At 36.0% G+C, this 6,929-nt stretch overlaps 1 pseudogene; it reads left to right on the top strand.

Annotated features, from left to right (window-relative positions):
- Nucleotides 1-2,354: 2,354 nt before the first annotated feature.
- LOC102529393 (ADP-ribosylation factor-like protein 5A pseudogene) lies at nt 2,355-2,890 on the top strand (annotated as a pseudogene).
- The last annotated feature ends 4,039 nt before the right edge of the window (nt 2,891-6,929 follow it).

A 6,929-nucleotide genomic window follows, 5' to 3' on the forward strand; every position in this document is an offset into this window, starting at 1 on the left:
TTTGCATTGCCCCGATGACTAATGATGTTGAGCATCTTTTCATGTACCTGTTGACCGTGTATGTGTCTTTGGGAAAATGTCTATTCAGAGCCTCTGCTCATGTTTTAATCAGATTGTCTGGGTGTTTTGTTTGTGCTATTGTGCTGCATGGGTGAATGTGCAGGATCTTTCAAATAAATTTGTATTTGAATTTCTGACAGGGCTTTTTAAAAAACACAATTATTTGCGTGATATTTTTCTTAGGAAAAAATTGAGTCACCTCTCTAAGCAGCCAAACAATGTAATTTGTTTATGTTTACGTGATGATTCATAGTTCCAGGAGCAAGGTGTCCGGAAAATTGTGAATGGCTGTGAACCGGGTGTCCTGACAGCACTTCCTCTGGAGTTCCCTCCTCCTTTCATTCTTTCGAGGATTATGCACTCTGTGAGTTATAGATAACTTACAGCAACACAACGGAGTCTCTCCTTCATAGGCAGGCAAATGAACTGTCTGGTGGAAGTGTGACTGATTTTCCTGCCCTTCCTGTGGAGGCAGCCCGTTTTACAGCTATTGAGCAAATTCCTTTTCTCGCTCTTAATATGCTTTATATTGTCTGCTCTTTGGATTCATTTTCAAATTGGTTATTACATCTTGCTGGCTCCTTTATTAATTAGTGAGCTAAATAGAATCTCTGCCATGTGTTCATTTTGTATTTCTATGAGAACAAGAATTTTACCTTAAAAAAAATAATAATTATCCTGTAACAAAGGGGATATTATAAAAAGGGAGATAGAGCACTTCCTTTTAAATGGAATTACTTTCTAAGTAGGCGCATTCTCTTGATGTAAATACTGGTTGTGAGTCTTTATAGTTATAAGTAAATGAAAACGGCTACATTCATCAATCAGTGTGTATAACTGCTCTCGTCAAGGACCAGTGTTCTTAACCGTGTGTTTAATGCAAGACAATAAAGAGAATTTCTTTTACACCAGTATAGCCTATGCGGTGTATGAATATTGAAATGGCCAAGAGAAAACGTACACACAGCTGCGTTTTGAGATTTGAGCAATGTTCTATACTTTCTGTTTATAGCACAGTTGTTTCATTTAATGAAGTTCAGATTAAATTTCAGGATATGCTTCAGGCTTTTAATATTGTTCTGAGAAATTCAAGACAAGGAAAATAAATTTTGTCCTTTATTTTTCAGTGCCGCCCATCTACCTCCATGAATTTTTATTTTAATTTGAAATGACTTATTTCAAACAGATGTTAAGTGCATGTGACTAGACATTGCTTTATGCAGCCAGTATAAACACTGATGCATATTCTAAATTATGAAATAATGAGGAAGATGACAGTTTTAGGTTTTTGATCTGAAACTTATTAGTAACCACTTTTCTATGGATGGCATAAACATAAATATTTTTTCCTAGGGTTAAAATCTTTTTCTATATAGACTATTTCATGCTGTATAACATGTGTGATAACTTATATCTCTTAAAATAACAGGACAATTATTGAACATGACCATATATAAGAATACATTCCAAAGAAATTTAACTCATTGGAAGTTAGGCTGACTATATTTAAGAATTCAGATTTAACTAGGATTCGATTGGTCTATACCTTTGAACAAAAAAGAGTAAGTAGGTGGCACAAAAAATGGTGAAGAGTTACAGTTGGTTGATTTGACAAGGGACGGATACACACAGAATCACTCTTGGCACCATACTTTACTGATCACTTTTATTACTGTCATATCGACCAGACTTTACACGCATGGAATCAATTTGTGGTGAAAATGATAATGTTGATGTACAAATATTTTTCAAGAAATCATTGATCTTATGTTGAGCCCCTAAATGCTTAACAACAACGTGATAATGTGCCTATTTCCTCATAAATTTGACACGATGATAGTAGTAGGAAAGTGCATTATGGGATAGCTACTTAATTATTTTATATGCTTTTATATGCTTTTTCAAAACAATCTCCACGTTAATTATCTTACAATAAAGATAAATAACACTTCTCGAAAAAAAATTTTATTTCCAAATTCCAAGAAGCATCCTGGCAAAGAAAACAAACACAAAAGAAAATATAAAGGTCAATCATTTTTTTTTAATGCCTCTGCTGTTTTTTATGACTGCCTGTGGGATAGAAAAGACTTATTTATGTGCAACTCAGCAGATAATCAGAATGAAAACTATTTACTATTTAATATAATTAAATCATCTCCCATTGATTTAAATGTTCATAGTGTTGACTTGGAAGGAAACAGGGCAACTGTAAAATTTAACAATGGAGAGCTACCTCAGAAGAGCTGGGGGAGGACGGTGGCCCGGGTGGCTGGAGCGGGGTTTGCTGCCCGAGAATGGGAATTCTCTTCACCAGGGTATGGAAACTGCTCAATCACCAGCAGCACAAAGTTATAATTGTTGGGCTGGATAACGCAGGAGAAACTACCATCCTCTACCAGTTTTCTATGCATGAAGTTGTACATACACCCCCTACAATAGGAAGTGTTGTAGAAGAGACAGTGATTAATAATGCACGTTTTCTTATGTGGGATGTTGTTGGCCAAGAATCTCTTCGTTCTTCCTGCAACACTTACTACACTAACACAGGGTTTGTAATGGTTGTGGACAGGACAGACAGAGAAGGGATTTCTGTAACTAGAGAAGAACTCTACAAAATGTTAGCCTCGAGGACCTAAGGAAAGCTGGAGTGCTGATTTTTGCTAATAAACAAGATGTTAAAGAATGCATGACTGTAGCAGAAATCTCCCAGTTTTTGGAACTAATGTCTATCAAAGATCACCAGGGGCACATCCATGCAGGCTATGCTCTTGCTGGCAAGGGATTTTGCCAAGGACTTGAATGGATGATGTCACAACTTAAGATTAGATGATCTCTCCTGACTTCTTCTCATAGACTTTGTATAAATGAAGTGCTGGACTTTACATGAAAGCTACAAAAATGAATGGTTTAGATATATTTATAATCAACTGACTTAAACATTTAAACTTCTTCTATAAGAAGAAAAATTAAGACCACTTATTTGAAAACAAAGATGAAGTCTCGCCTTCCAATCTGCTTTCCCATTAGTTCCTTCCAAAGCAAGGTCTTAAAGCTGTGAGTGACGTTTTTCTCATATTGGATCTTCTCAGGACATTGTGTGGCCTGTGGTAAGTGCAAAGGGAGAGGAAGACATTTTTAACTGTAAGAGCTTTACTATCAGTAGAACCCTTCCCAGTTGAATGCTGTTCTCTTGTTCCATTAAGTCAAAATACAAATCAGCACAATATTTCGTTTCCAGTATTTTAAAGTGTAAGGTTACTTATGAAGAGTATTTTGCCTAAGGTTGTGTATGTATTGTGTACATACCTCAAGTGCCAGTTAATGGCTTTATGTTCTAAAAAAAAAGCAAATAACACAAAATTTAATAACATCCTTAGTTATAACCATAATGAGATGAGTACTGGCATTGGTGGCAGCTGCCATTTTGTACTTGCCCTATGTTCTCTGTATCATATTCATCAACCCCCCAAATCATTGAGCTGCTCGAAAGAAAGAAAGAAAGAAAGAAAGAAAGAAGGAAAGAAAGAAAGAAAGAAAAAGGAAAAAGCTTGACACTGTCTACCTAACATACCTAGTTGGTATGTTCACCAACTCACATACATGGAAGCCGGTAATCCAGCTGAACGGAAAATCTGTCATATTCCAGACTTAGTATTATCAATGGACAGAATTGCACCTTGAGCAGTTATCCAATTGTTCCCTTTATTGGACCTTATGCCATCTAAATTACTGAGTAAATTGTTAATCTATTCATCAGTCAGTCATTGCTTGTGATTAAAATTATTAAGTGATTTTTTTTTTAGCATCAATGGGAATATGTTGTGTGAAATTTATCTTCCCAGAGAAGCATCACCCTATAAATATTATCAAATAATTTAGCCAAAGTCTTCTTAGGTATTTAAATTATAGGTCAAGCATTTAAAGTGAATTTGAAAAAAAAAATAAAGTGAATTTGAGATGAAACGTAAAGCATATTTTCTAAGCAACAAAGATAATTTCTTAATTTGAAAATTTCTTATTTTTTATCTTACGAGTTGGAATAGTTGAGGTTTTGTGGTTTGTAAGTTTTCTTTTATCTTCTTACACCACTTAAATGCCTTGTTTGACAGTTACCGAATACAAACCTTTTTTTTTAATGCTTTTAAGAATTTGATTTAAAAATTGATCAACTTAATGTTATATTTTTACTAAGAAGTAACTTGGCCTCGAAACCTTTTATGTTTGCTAGGGTTTTGGTTTTGTTTTTGTTTTTTCCTGCATCTGAAAGTCCAAGGTTTTTCTGTTGCAGCTGAAAACAAACTTATCCTAAATGTGTTAAATCATGTTCTTGTGCACTCTGTTGGTGTATCTTTCATGTCCTGAAGATCTGATGACTAATCCAAAACTGGCATGTTTTAGAATATTCAAGGAAACAAAACCTTCTTTTAATACCAGCCTTTTATATTTCAAAGATTTGGATGAGAAATACTAGTATCTACTATAAACATTGACAAAACTTTGGAAGTTCCTTTCTATAAAATATAAAATACTTATTATATAAATCCAAGTCAGGCATGGCAGATCAGTGTTTAACATTGGATGTTTTGTGTTTTATATTATGTTCACAATACAGGTATAACATTTTAATATCTGTCAACTTGCTTTTACAAAAGTAAATCCTAAATTACTAAAAAAACAAACAAACAAAACAAAACAAAACAAAAAACAAGTTTAACAATGTAAACTCCAAGGAAAGCAGGGATTCAGTTTCCACTTTAAGAATCTTTTCTCATGTTTAGAGGAAGAGGTACAGGAAGGTCAACAAGGTCATCACCTGAGCGCTGAGTGGCAGAGGTTGCCAGGCAACCCCAACTTCCCAGAAGCTGGATCCTGGCGCACCTGGAAGAAGGCGATGCTGAGGTCCATGACGGCCTGCACCCGCAGAGAAGATGCATGTGGACTGGGGCTGGGGCCACCTCGCCACCTGCTGGACCTCTGGACTGTGGGGCTCAGGGAGGATCCAGGGACCTGCAGGACACCTGTTCCTGCTGCACACTCGTTTAGGGAGATGTCTGCAGGGGAGGGACCACTGGCCGATAAAAAAGGGAGCTAGGTCACTGGGAAGAAGACAAGATTACAGCAAAACACCCATGAGCAGACTTGGAGGGTCAGTATAAGCTTCTTTCCACTGTGAGTCATGCTAAGTGGGGGCTTTGCTGTGAAAAGCTTCTGAAAAGTGTCAGAGATGACCACTTGCCCCTTTTGCGTTGCCTTGTGTGGGTCACTCTATTGGCAAGAGAATGGCACAGGTCAACGGGTTGTTGATCTTGGTCCAAGATGGCACTGGCCTGAAGATTTTCACTTTGTCCCACTAAAGGAGTTGGCCGGGTACATCCAAAGGGAATTGCTATGCGCCCATCACCTCTCTACCTACCTACCTATCTATCCATCCATCCATCCATCTAGTCTATCTATCTAGTCTGTCGTCTGTCTATCTGTCTATCTATCTATCTAGTCTGTCTATCCATCCATCCATCATCTATCTTATCTATCATCTATCTATCTATCCATCCATCCATCTATCCAGCTACCTAGTCTGTCTGTCTATCTATCTATCTAGTCTGTCTATCCATCCATCATCTATCTATCTATCTATCTATCTATCTATCTATCTATCTATCTATCTATCTATCTATCTATCTATCTATCTATCTATCTATACATCCATCCATCCATCTATCCATCTATCTAGTCTGTCTGTCTATCTATCTAGTCTGTCTATCCATCCATCCATCATCTATCTAGCTAGCTAGCTAGCTAGCTAGCTATCCATCCATCTATCCATCTATCTAGTCTGTCTGTCTGTCTATCTATCTAGTCTATCTATCCTTCCATCCATCCATCCATCATCTATCTTATCTATCTATCTATCTATCTATCATCATCCTTTATCTGTTTAATGGAAACTGCAGAAATTTCGGTGATTCTATATTACACAATTTCATGAGGATCATGGGGGAAAATATGAACATTTCTTCATTCCTTTTGCTCCTCATCTCTCAAAATTCAAATAATCAAAAACTCAGACTCTAAATGTATTCATATCAACTCCTTGGTGTAAGTGTAAGGTGTATAATGAAATCTACATGTCTTCTGTTGCCCTGCCATTCAATTTTTCATGTGTTTCTGGAGATAGCGGTACCATTTTGAAATGTATCAACATTTAAATTTACACAAAATGTTCTCCCTGCTCCCCTACCTGGGACTGTCCACCATTCACACTGACAAAAGACACATGCTGGGGAAAATGACTGGTAACTAATGTTTAGAACGTTCCTTTTGTACTCATGTTTGTTTTAGGTCTGTTTCTTACTCTCTAGTGATAGTTCCATGGGAATTAATAATTAATTTTTCTTGGTGAGTAAGCAAAAATAAAGAATTGCTATGGATAAAAACATTTTTTTCTACTGGGTTTTGGATTGATGTATTCTGAAGATAAATTTGTAAGTATAACCAGTTACTTCTAATCTAGGGGATATATTTTAATTAAAAAATAACTTGATGCATTAGAAACTTAGACCAAGAAAAAAAAAATGGAAAATTCAGAAATGTCAGATGCCAACTTATTAACCCATGTTTCCTTAAATTTATATTCTTGTACCTGGAGACAGCTGTGGAATAAATTCAGCTCTTTGTGTCAAGATTTATAATACATTTAATGTCAGGATCTGATATTAAATTTAAACCTTACTTCCTTTTTATTTAAGAGTTGTTTAAGGAAAGAATCTGGGCTTCCATACTGGATAAATAGGCAACTATTGTGTTCAATTTTAGATAAACGTCTTTAGTGTCCTGTAACACACATTTTTATATCAAGTTTTTCAACTTTG

This window comes from Vicugna pacos, chromosome 31, assembly GCF_048564905.1.
Source record: "Vicugna pacos chromosome 31, VicPac4, whole genome shotgun sequence".
NCBI lineage: Eukaryota > Metazoa > Chordata > Mammalia > Artiodactyla > Camelidae > Vicugna > Vicugna pacos.